We start from the raw sequence: 13,752 nt of genomic DNA, 5'->3' as shown, positions 1-13,752 counted from the left end.
CTGGACGACTGCCTAATACAAGCGGACAACAAGACAAAACTAATAAAGGATTTGGCCTATGTCATACACCTGTTACAGGCCTTGGGATACACAGTCAACATCCAGAAGTCAAGACTAGTGCCATCCCAAAGGATAACATTTTTGGGTGCGGATCTGGACACAATAACTCAGATGGCCTTTCTCACAGAAGAAAAACAAAAGCAACTCCCACTCTACTTCATGGCTTTGACAAGACAAACTCAGCTTACTGCAAGGAAAGTCCTGCAGCCCCTGGGTTACATGGCATCCTGCATAATCTTGATCCCACATGCCAGGCTGCATATGAGGAAATTACAATGGTACCTAAGGAATGTATGGTCTCAACACAGGCACAGTCTAGAAACCATGATTCCAATCATTCCATGCCTGAAAAAGGAATTCCTGTGGTGGGCTCAGGCCTGCCAGTCCAACAGAGGGTTGCCTTTCAACAAACCACAACCAAGGCAGACCATCACCACGGACGCCTCAGACCTAGGATGGGGAGCACACATGGAAGACAAGTGTATCCAAGGCCTATGGTCTCAACACCAGCTGAATTTGCACATAAACCTAAAGGAGATGCTGGCAGTGAAACATGCAATCGAGGCATTCAAATCATTTCTCCAGCAAGGACATCTGCTGATAAGGACAGACAATACCACAGTCATGTGGTACATAAACAAACAGGGAGGCACGCATTCCTACCCTCTATGCCGGATGGCAATGGACCTGTGGAACCTAGCCCTGAATCTCAACATCCAACTGCAGGCCAAATTCGTACCAGGAAAAGAGAATTCACTAGCAGACAGCTTAAGCAGAACTACCACGGATGCTCATGAATGGATGCTGCATCCAGACATCTTCAAAATCATAACAAACAAATGGGGAATGCCAGAGATAGACCTGTTCGCCTCCCCACTCAACCACCAACTGAAGAAATTCTGCTCAAGAGTATACCACCCACAAGCCTGGAGGGTGGACTCCCTCTCTTTCAGCTGGAATGCCCTAACAGTGTATGCTTTTCCACCTCTCCCATTGATGTACAAAGTTCTACTGAAGATCAGGGAGGAACAGCCAAAGGTGATACTAATAGCTCCAGACTGGCCAAGGCAGCATTGCTATCCGCTACTGAGAAGCATGTCTCAGACGAACTCATGGCCTCTACTTCTAACGCAGAACAACTTCAAGACCCTGCATCCAAGTTTAAAAACACTGCAGCTGACTGCCTGGAAAATTGCTTAAAACAAAACCAAACTGTCTTATCTCAGAGGGTCAAGGACATTATCCTGGAGGCTTGCAGACCCTCCACAAGAAAGACATACTCAGCTAAATGGAAGAGATTCCTCATTTGGAGCACATCAAAGGGTACAAATGTTGCACTGGCAAACCTAGCACACATCCTAGAATACTTAGCAGAACTGTTCCACAATGGCCTGTCCTATTCTTCCATTAAGATTCATGCTTCAGCAATTTCAGCAGAGTACAACATGGATCCTACTATCTTCTCTCACCCTCTCCTCAGACAATTTTTAAGAGGGATCAAAAATGTAAAACCTCCAAGGAAACCCCCTCTGCCTGCGTAGGATCTCAATTTTGTGCTGGAAAAATTAACACTACCCCCTTTTGAACCAGCAGCATCAGCAGACTTACAGTTCTTATCTTGGAAAACTGCTTTCCTTCTAGCAATCACTTCAGCAAGAAGAGTATCCGAGTTACAGGCACTAATGGCAGTGCAGCCTTTCCTTATTTTTCACCAGGATAGAGTGTCTCCGAGAACCAATCCTACTTTCATGCCAAAGGTGGTATCCAGGGTATCCTTGAACCAAGCTATTCATTTGCCTACATTCTTCCCTAACCCACAGAACAAGGGGGAAAAACTATTGCACACCTTGGATGTACACAGGCAACTACGCTACTATCTGGACAGAATTAAAACCAGCAGAAAAATTGACCAACTTTTTGTAGCATATGCAACTGGAGTGCAAGGAAAAGCAATTTCCAAACAGACAATTTCAAAATGGATGGGAAATTGCATTCGTTTCTGCTACTCTTTTCATGGAAAGACGACTCCTGAAAATGTCAGGCCTCACTCCACAAGAGCCACAGCCACCACTACAGCTTTCCTACGAGGGGTGGCTACCAAGGACATTTTAGAAGCTGCTACTTGGAGCTCCGTGCATACATTTGCCAAGCATTACAATCTACCTTTATACTCCAGATCCTGAGCAGGATTTGCAACTGCAGTTTTACAGGGGATCTTAACTACACCATCCTTTTCTTAGTACCTCCTCCCCAAGTTTGGCTATGGTATTCTACCCATATGTTATGACTGCAGATGCATCCTTGAAGGACATAGTACAGTTTTGTGCCTACCATAAATGTAGATGTCCGATAGGTATGCATCTGCAGTCAGGATTACCCACCCTCCTTCCCCTCTGTGGTATTCCTAGGGTGCTTACCCCTCTTTCAGCTAGCTGGGGGAATCTATTATGGTGTATTTGTTTGTATGTATATCTGTATGTATATATATATATATATATATATATATATATATATATATATATATATTGTTTGCTACTGTTTGGAATTTTCAACATTTATGCAAATTTAGCCTTCCTAGAGGGCACCTGGCATCTGGGGCAAGAAACACTGAGGAAAATGGCGTCGGCTGATGCCTTTATACCCCAGAAGCTCTGACGTCGGGGAAAGTGCGACATCAGTCGAGGCCAGACCCAGACTTTGGAATCCGGCCAACCGAAGGGCTGCCTGAGGCAGGACAACCCATATGTTATGACTGCAGATGCATACCTATTGGACATCTACATTTATGGTAGGTACAAAACTGTACTATTCTTTCTCTTGAGTGTGTGTGCTCGCACTCTATTTATGTTTGTTTTCGTTTGATTAGGAACAAGTGTAGTTTACTACCAATGAATTTTTAGAAGTTATGATTGTGTTATGATGACAGTTATGTACATTACATTTAGTTTGCAATGTCAAAGCACTCTTAAAATCTTTGGTGCTAATTACATTTGTGTTTTCTATTTCTTAGTCAAGTAGCATAGTCCCCATCCAGTTTTGTAAGTATCGGTAAACGGAGTAGTTCTTTCTTTATTCAGTCTGCTTAAAATATTTATTTTCCTACATAAATCAGCCGTTTCCCTTGTACAGCAGTACTCAGTGATGCTTTCCTGCTACTTTTATAGACTGGGTTATGACAGATTAATGGCAAACACCCGACCATTTTCATGCCAGACATTTGTTTGAGTAATCATCAGGAAGGACTGACTTAACAATAAAATGTTAATGTTCTGAAGTACTTCTGAGTGAGCGACCCTTGAGAATGCTACTAAATGTATATTGTTAGCAACCTTTATATAGTGGAAACGCCATACAAGATTTAAGGCTTTTAGAAAAGTCAAGCCAGTCATTAAGTGCTGAATAGTTAGTACGATGTTGTTTGATGTTTTTTTTCAAACCATACGATATCATAGATACTCCAAAGGTATTAGTGTTCTGCAGTTACAACTTCATTTGATCTCATCATTTTTTTACTTCTGTTTTGCAGATCGTATATATATAAATATATATATATATATATATATATATATATATATATATATATATATATATATATATATACACACTATGTTTTCATGAGACATACAATGCATCAGGATGGGAACATGTCAACATTATGGCTGGTTTCGATGTTACACATCAATGGTGATGTGGCAGTGATAAAATTAGCATGCTATTCCTACTGCAGTATAGGAGTCTATAACATTTATGCAGTAGGAATGAAACCAGGTTTTCATTCTGACATCTCAGTATAAATTATGCCACAGTTGTTTGTTAAAATGAATACATTTTAGTTAAATACTTGCTGGAACCATGGTGGCAGGCTGGCAGCAGCAGTGAAATAACTAAATTACTGCCCTGTACTGTGGTTTGTTTTGTTTCTCCTGTAGTAATTATGTCATTCGGTATTATTACCACCAGAAGATTTCTATATTTACCATCTGCCCCACCTTTGCCCTGCAGAGTAGCAGAGGGCTTGGAACATGTACTGACTGTTATCATGGAGATGTTCTGAATAGAGCAGTTTTGTCATTATTGGTGTATGCATTTTGCTTCATTGCCTACTGGAAATATCTTCAAACTATACATTTAAAATGCAGTTGTGTGTGTGGAAGTAGACTGTTATCATGGAAATGTTCTGAATTGGGCAGTTTTGTCATTATTGGTTCATGCATTTTTGTTTCATTGCCTACTGGAAAAATGTTTAAACAACACATTTAAAATGTGCTCCAACTTAAGTCTAACAAGTGTGCTGTATTATACAAGGAATATAATTTAATAAAGTCAGGAGGTGTATCGAAGAACGCATGTATGTTTCTTGTTTTGTGTGCAAGGGGCCTCTGATTTGAAAACAGCTGAAAGGTAATCTTTATCCACCGCTGGTCAGATGCATTTTCTTTGGATGTGGTGTGGGTTGGGTTTCAATGCTGTTTCAATGAATGTGAGTTTCAAGGGCAGAGAAGTTTTAATGCCAAGTCTATTTTCAGTGTTAGACAGTATTGCTTTGTTTAGTCGGTATCTATTAATGTTTGTGGATTGTGCTATAAAATTTAAAAAACTAAAATCCAAATATTCATTGTAGAAGTAAAGCAGTATGCACACATAATTTACTGTTTGATTTAAATGGGGTGAAATAGCTAGGTAATGGGACATTGAAATGGCTGCAGGGGGGACTGTGGTGCTATATTTTGGTTCTGTTCTTTGTTTTGCATTTCAGAGTTGGTATCCCACAATTCCATTGGAGTGGGTGGGGTTTAATTATATATGCAATTTTTTATGTTAATCACCGTACAGATTTGTACCTATTTTTCATGGACCTTGTCCAGATTTTTGATGTTTCCAGGTTGAGAGGTATGGGTAGATTCCATGGAAGCAGCAGGGACAGGCTGTGCAGCAAGGGGTACCAGTGCAGTCTGGGCCAGTCTGGAGCTATGAGAATGGTCCTTGGTTTTTCCTCCCTTAATTTGAGCAGCACTCTGGGGATGAGAGGTATGGGAGGAAAGGCATAGACTGATAAGTTTACCCAGAGGAAGGACAGGGCATCCACTTTCCAAGCCATACAGTGATGTTCCCTCATGCAGAATTTGCTGAGCTGATAGTTTGTATGGGAGGCAAAGAGGTCGAACTCTGGGGTTCCCCATTTCTGAGTTATAAGGAGAAAGGTATTTCTGTTGAGCTGCTGCTCATGTGTATCCAGAAGCTTTCTGCTGAATCGATCTGCCTGGGAGTTGAGAGATCCCGGTAGGTACTGTGCTGACAGGTGTAGTTGCATGGAGGAGGCTGTGAGCCTAAGAGTCATGGCCAGCCTGCAAAGTGGGTACTAGTGAGTTGCCTCCCTGCTTGTTGATGTACCACATAACAGTGGTGTTGTCTGTCTTGATCAGGAGAACCCCTGGAGAGAGAAGGTGTTTGAAAGCTATGAAGGTCTGCTGCACAGCCAATCATCTCTTTTAGACTGATGTGTAGGCGAATTTGCTGCAGGCTCCATTGGCCCTGTATGCATTTGCCATCCAGGTGTGCACCACAGGCATAGTCTGATGTGTCTGTGGTGAGGGTCTGGGCAGCGGGGTGTGGAGAGAAGTTAGACCCTTGTTGTGGGAGCAAGCTGTTGTCCACCAAAGAAATTCCGTGCTCAGGCATGGAATAATAGGTAGGAGAGTTTCTAGAACTGAAAGTGCTGAGACCCTGCCCTGAAGCAGAGATATTTTCTGCAGGACTGCCTGATAGGACTGTGAAGGTAGGCCTCTTTTGGGTCCAGGGTGGCTAGCCAAGCATCTTTGGAGAGCATGGGTAGCAGTTGCTGAAGAGTGAGCATTTTGAATTTTGGGATCACTAGAAAGGTGTTTAGAATGGATAGATCGAGGATGGGGCACCAGGTGCCCTCTTTTCCGGGTACCAGAAAAAGTCTGGAGTAGAAGTCTTGGCCCATCTGCTCTGCAGGAATGTGCTCTACTGCCCTCAGGGAGAGAAGGGAATGGATTTGCTTTAGAGCCTCTTCCCACTGGTTTGGTGGTAGATCTGGACATCCTTTTAGGGTTGGCAGGGTGTGAAAGGAAAATTTGTACCCTTGAGATGCAATGTTCAGAACCCATTGGTCTTTTGGTAATGGTGGCCCAGGTGCTTGAGTGAAAGGAGAGTTTTCCTCCTAGGGGTATGTGAAGATGGGCAGGTGCGGGGTTTGGAGGAGGCGAGTCATTGTGAGTTCTTACCATAAGGGGGTGCTTGGGCTTGAGGTGCAGATAGTCCATGGCTTAGATCTCTGCAATCCCTGGGGCTGCTGTCTGGGGGGGACTGTTTCCACAGGGCCTAGGCTGGGCCTGTTTACTCGGAGCAGGAAAGGACCAGTGCTTGGAGGGAAAATGCCTCCTGAATCTAGGTGGCTGGACTTGTAAGAAATCTTTAACTGTCTGCATAGATTTTGCTTTTTCTGTCATCTTTAAGACCTCTTCTGCTTTAGAACCAAATAAGTTGTCCTTGTGCAAAGGAGCTTCCAACAATTTGACATGGTCTGTCGGGGGTTGTTCCTTAAGCCATGGATGTCTTCTAATGACAGATCTGGTAACTGCTGCCCTGCAAGAAGCTTCTAGGGCATCAAAACTACAGTGAAGAGTGTGCTTAGTCACTTGACTTGCAGAATGCATTAAGTCTTGTAAATCTTTAGATTATGCCACTGCAGGAAGGGAGGACAATTTTTGTTTAAGGAGTTCCAAGGTATGTTGCTGATATTTCAGCATGTGGAACTGGCAATTTAGTGCCCTGATAGCAAGAGTAGCTGAGTTGTAAACCTTTTTACCCCATCTGTCTAGTGCTCATGAATCCCTGTCAGAGGGGGTGGGTTTCTTAATAGAAATTGCTTTAATCCCTTTTGGCCCTTGAGAAATGACCTCAGGGTCAGCAGTTGGATTTCTAAAAAGGTATTTGTGAGAGTCAGGTACTCTGTAGTACCTGTCTGGTTTTCAGGAAGCAGGTGGGAGGGTGTCTGGAGTCAAGCTGGATTCAATGAAAACATCATCCACCACATCCAGGACTGGGGGATGGATAAAGGCCTGTGTTGTGGAAGATCCAGGAACTCTTGAGTCTCTTTTTAGACTGGGGGTAATCTTGTCTCTCCCATTGGAAATGTTCCCTTAAGGTATGCAGGGTTTCCCCAAAAGAGTAATCCTCTGGAGGAGAGGCTGAAGGGATGGATTCTTCTGCATCAGAATCCTCTAGTGGAAAGGGGCTGCAAGTCTTCATAGTCCAATGCATCGGATTCATCTGGCTCTTGATCAGACAAAACTATAGGAGAAAGATCCCTTTTCCTTTTTGAAGAGGTGGCTTGGCTTCCCCTAGTAGCATGATAAGGTCTTCTGCCATTTTAAGCATTTGAGACTGAGGAAAGGAGTAGGCGCCTGAGAAAGGGTAGTCTGTTTCTTGGGCGTGGTTCGACCCTTGGGCCTAAGGAACTCAGAGGTTTTCGAAAGAACAGTAGTCGTGAAAGAGGGCATCTGTCATCAGGATTCGGTGTTGCGAAGAACTTCCTCTGAAGATGGTGCAGCTCTGGACCCATCCAAGGCAGAGACAACCGCAGGATCCTTAGACGAAGTGCTCTGCAGCATACCGGATTCCGAAAGGGTCTCCGTAGAGGCCTATGAGTTAACAGTAGCGGGCATCGGGGGCTGCAAAACCACCTTACTGAGTTCCGGAGGACTGACGACTAGCTTAACGGAAGTGTTGTTGGAAGGTTTGGACCTGTGTGGGGCTGTCTCTGTCTCTATCTTTATTCTTTTTCGGAAGATCTGCTGTCAGATGGTTTACCAAAGCCATATCGGAATTCGAAAACTTTAAACAGAAAAATCTGGCTACAATAAGGGCCCAACAATGAATAGTTCTGACGTTAAAGCACAGAAGCGACAATGAGGAATGACGTGGTTTGGACCTAGACAAGTGACGCAGCAAGAGTGAAAGTCCCAGTGCGGTATTTGCTTTCCACAGGTGAGACAATTAACTTTTTTTCTGACATTGGTTAGTGCAAGAAAAAAGAATCCTCAATAGGGTACTTAGCTTTAGAAGACTTCAGCTTCAATTCGGATTTGAAAACTCTGGTAGTGGCCGATGGCATTTGTGCCTTCCTTTATACCACGGACGACCTGACGTCAGTCCTCAAGCAACAGCAACCGACACAGAAATACTAAGTCTCTGTTATTCAGACTGGCTGAGGGCTATCCTGGAAGGAATAACCCAAATGTGATGACTGCAACAGTGTAACACGAACATCTGCTTCCTGATCCGGTTAAGTGACTTGCTCAGTCATTCATTAAACAAATGCAGGCTGAGGGAATCTAACTCTAGATTACAGGAAGCAACTGATTAAGAGCTCATAGCCTTAATGATTTGGAATATCGGCAAGATTTTTAAGGAACACCTTCCAAGTATATGGAGTAAATTTCCACTTCTAGTCAGAACAATAACTTCCTTCAAAATGTTACTTGTTAATTAGATATGATAAGTAGAAAATATAAACCTGGGATTCTAACAGTTCGGCAGTTTTAATTTTAAAAGCTTGGCAATCAAACCTATGAACCAATATTAAACACCATTATTATGAGTTAATTAAATTGAGGTCTTTCCTGAAATTGTATTACATGCTGACAAGTAAAACATAGTGAATCTTATGGTAACTGTTTGATATTTCAAGTCTTGTTTGAATGAGTCCAGGTATATAGTGAGACTAAATGACAGAAAATTCTGACTTGCATATATGAAGTCCATGACTGCGGTTTCTTTTTAATATTCCCTTTTCTCGAGGTATAGTGATCTGAGTATGTATGGGTATATGAGCACTTGTTGACTATAATGCTAACATCCAGAATATTGATGTCCCGATGTCCTAAGCAGAAGCGCTGACATGCATTGAGCATCCTCTGAGGATTACCCTGGATCAGGTTAAACTGAGAGCACCCTCTCATGCCTTACTGCTAATTATATATATAGTAACTCTGGGGAAAGGAAATATTCCCATTCGCAGGATTATTGATTTCCTAGAGATGTTGACCATCTCTTCATGTCAACCAAATGGTTTTAATCAAGCAGGTGTTGACATTGAGCACATTCAGTGTGTCACACAGGACCCGTATTTTGTGTGTGTGTAATATATTTATATTATTTACACACTGTTTGAGAAGTGAGGGAGACTGGAGACTTGCCCCCCCCCCCCCGCCACACACACACACACATACACATTGGGTATAGGGGAGCTTGTCACCATACAAAAATGAGAATAGCCATGTTCAACATTCACTTTTCTGCTGTACTTGGGACTTGTACTTATGAGTCTTGAAATTTATAATATGGAGCTGGGGCTTACAGACCAAGAAATAGGACTAAAGACGCACCTTGAAAGGTTAATATTTAAACTTCTTCCTACATGGAAGGAGAGTTGGGGGAAAAACAATAGAAAGAATAGTATTTTGGTTCTATATAAGAAAGTTGTTTAATTTAAAATTCAAATGGAGATAAGTTATATAACCATATAAATTATATAATTTGAAGCGTATAATACTTCAAATTTCCAGGGGATAAACTATATGACCCCTTCCTCCTAACTCTCCTTAATTGAAATGAAAGTATAGATATTCAGTAGTCAGCCAATTATGTTGACTTATCTCCTAGAATTATTTTCATAGTAGTTAGGTTTCCTGAGAAGCTAGTCATTAAAAAACAAATGAAGAACTGCAACAAGTAGAACAGAATAGGCCACTTAGCCTGATAATTTCTTGTCTCTAAAATATAGATAACCAATATGATTTAAATTCATACTCATTCCAAAACATGACTCATGTCAGTTCAGTTATTCCTAGCTTCTACCTACACATAGCCATTTCTTAAACCAATGCAGTTTTGAGCAGTGTTGGTGTTTACGCTTAGCCTGTTCCTTCCAGCCTCTATTTATGCTGTCTTGTCCATGACTCTCTTTTTCTAAAATATTATATCCATTTGGATTCTGTTTCCTTGTGATAGCTTTCAGTTTTGGAATACTTTCAGCTCTCTCACTCAATCCACTCAATCTGCCTATGTTCCTAAAATGGTCCACTTGCCTTCCTTTATACATATTCTGTCGCAGTCTCTGCACAAATTCTGTTGCTTTCTGGTGGGTCCTTCCTATGATTTTAGAGACTCTAAAATGTGACTGTGTTCTTTATTTTCATATTTTATCGTAGAGTGGTGAGAAATATGAACAGATGTAGTTAAAGCAGATAACCTCAGTTTGAGATGTAACTAATGAAATATGTCAAGACGGTGACATTTGATAATCACCACTGCATATAAAACATAAGTGAATTGGATAAGAAAAGAAAGGACACTAACAGAATGAAGCTGTGGGAAGGTATGGAAAGATAAGGTGGGTTCAGCTAGTAACCACTGTGGCTTGTCAACTGGATTATCTTAATTTAAAATGAAAAAAATCCTCTGCTTAGCTGCATGGGGAGTTTAATTACTTGTCTCTGTGTCTGAATCTAACATCCTGCTGCTGCCATGATGTCTGTTAGTTGGAGTTGCTCTCTTCGCAGATAGTCACACTTGCAGCATCACATCACTCATGTTGACAGTGCTGCACTCTGAGATGGCTGGCAAAGGCCAGAAAATGCCATTTCAAGGTGCTGCTTGGAATTTTGTGACACACTATTATTTTAAATGTAATGTCTGTGTTTTCCAACAAATTAAAGGACAGTTAAAGGGTGAGTCTGAGCATTGTTATATCTGAGCATCATTCTTTCTGCTGTCTGGTGGGGTCTATATTATATAGTCAAAGTTTCAAAACTTCGAATCCCATATGTTTGACAACATATGATCGAAGTTTAAAAGTTGAGTATATAATAAAAAAAAAAAAAAAAAAAAAAAAAAACGGTGCAGGCAGGGGGCAAGCCCCCCACCCCCCCTACTTAAATATTCCAACTCCGAGATCGCACTTCAGTGCAGAAAAGGGAACTTCTCCCATTCTGCACTGAATGGCGCTGTTACGTTTAACCTTCGAACTCTTGAAATATCGATCATATGGTGTCGACCATATGCCATTTGAAATCTCAAGCGTTCGAGGTTCTACTAGGAACCTGTCTGGTGATATAACCTATTGGGTGCTGACCTCTGAAAAGCAGGTGTGCACTGAAAATATTTTGAGGGTTGGCTTAGCTAATACTAGCTGTTCATCTTGTATTTCAGCTATCATTAATTTTAGCCATTGCGTCAGCAGCATGACAGTTACCACACAAGTTAGAGGTTGCAGATTGAGAGTTTTCCAGTATATCACTGTCCTTCCATTTATTTCAGGTTGACATCTTTACTTGTTCAGTTGTGTGTCCTTTAAGTTGTCACAGTGAATAAAATGGATGAGCCTCTTGAGCTGACGTAAGACCACCTTATCCCACTAAGGCCTCTTCTAACCATTCTCTAATCTCTACATACCTGCAGTAAAGCATATTCAGTCTACAGTGTCCAACATGCCTCAAGAGTAAAACTAGGGGAGAGTTTCAGTGCTGCATGGCAGCCATGATGCAGTCACAAGAAGTGCCTCAGACTCTTGTACCCTGTGAAGATGCAACTGTGAAATTATCCTGCCTGTTCCTAGACTGTTTAAATCACAGCTAGAAACAAGTGTAAACATTGTCTGGGAAGTCTGGCTCAGACTGAATATCCTCTCGAAAGGATATATTTAGCTTGTTTACATTTGTTAACAGGGTAAAAGGGGCTGGTGAATGGAACCTTTTCACCCAGAGACAGTTGTACAGTATCACAGTTACTGATGTTGTATCTGGTTAAAATATGACAAATGCAGCTTTTAAAACGAGTACATGTACAACAGTAAAATAACACTTTCCATTTTACAATTTTCTGTTATAAGTTAAATGAAAATTTACTAGTATATCAGTATCTTTGTATGTGCACGTATCTATTCCTTTCTAACTGGATGTTCCACATAACATAACAGGCAAAAGGGATGCATACATATAGTTACACTAGTAGTGTGCATTCAAGCATAGCTCTCAACCTAAACTTCCATTTCCAAAATATGGAACAAATGGACAAAATGTGGAACACTTGGTAAAACCCAGCTTCATCTTGGAAGCACACAGCATGGTTTAAAATGAGCTACTTTATACTTATAAAATCACCTTTTGATTAAATGAATATGATCCAATATTTATCATAGATATGCGTTCAGGTAGAGAGATGAGCCATTGAGTCAGTTCATCGAGCTTTAAGTGTTACAGCTGTGTTTTTCTATTTTAACTGAAGTTTTAAGTTTTCCCAGAATGGTGCCTGTTTGTTTCACTTTCTTATTCCTGCTTGTTGCGTTCCCAGCAACTGATGGAGTTTTGGAAAATGCTATTTCTCTGTATTAAATTAAATGTAGGCCTGTGCAAAACAAGCATTTAATTTTCTGTTACTTTGGGTGTAAGAGGGAGACCATTGGAAGGGCTTTATTTGACTTGGAAGCCATTGGTTAGGCAAGTAATGCCTGACAGGGTGGTGTTTGGGGAAAACAACATTCGCTTAGCCCATCTATGGGTATTGAGTGCTCAATGCAGCAGGTAACTGAAACATTAGGGGGGAAGGAACTATTTTATTTCAAAAATATATTCAAACATATACTAATAGCAAAACAAATGTCAACCAATTTATACACATTTTCTAAGTGCAGTGGTGGGTGGACATTGTATGGGAAATGCAGAGGACTTCTGTACCTCTTGGAAGCTCCGTTTTATGGAATCAGGTCTTGCAACACCCCTGGGCTGTCTGTTATTTCTCCAATAATGCCCACTCTTTGGTATTGCTTAATTTGTAGGTCAGGGAATTAACAATAGGCAGGCTCGAGCAGTAGTTAGACAGCGGTGCTCCCTGGCATAAGATAATATTGTACAGTGACACATCTTTATTGTAATCTGTGGGCATTTTGTGTTCTGGGAAGAGTTTTCAGTTGTTTTGCAAGCGTCTGTGGTTACAGTGATTATGGAAGTCTTGTACATACAATATATTTCAGTTGGAATCTTCCTGTAGTCAGTAATTTATATGTTCTGGGTCCATTTACTACTACCTCTGAGTTCTCATGGAAAGCTACCAGCTTCCTATAAATTAACCTTAAGTCAGAATGATCCTTGTGGTACATAAGCATTAACTAGTGTAAATATTTGCCCCCATTTTATTTCTGCACTGCAAAACTTCCAAGCCTGCATTTTGCTACATACTCATTGAAAAATAGGACTAAATCTGAGATCTACATCTACTCTGCCTGTCCCTCCTTTGCACAAGGAGAAGACGCCCCTTGTTATATTTATTCTTAACTTTTGTTTACCTTAATCTAACCGTATTTCTTGTAAACGCATAAAGAATTCTGTACATCTGTATATAAGCTAAAACCTGGGTCCTTTTTTCAGGGTTCTTATTTGATTTACATTTCAAAATTAAGTAAGATCATTCTTTCATACTGAAAATGTACAATCCCTTTATAGCGTCATCCCTCCTTGGCCAGACAACACGAAGTCAAAAGAAGTACTGTTGGTTATCTGTTGCATTAGGAGCAATAAAAAGTGAAGTGAACTGCAAAAACTGTGTTCATTTAAAAGTAACTTGAGTTTCTCTCCCAAGTAGAGATCAAAAATGCAGTCAGGGAACACC

The sequence above is a fragment of the Protopterus annectens genome, chromosome 10.part0 (assembly GCF_019279795.1).
Source record: "Protopterus annectens isolate FY-2018-M chromosome 10.part0, PAN1.0, whole genome shotgun sequence".
NCBI lineage: Eukaryota > Metazoa > Chordata > Ceratodontiformes > Protopteridae > Protopterus > Protopterus annectens.
Note: the sequence above shows the minus strand (reverse complement) of the source record.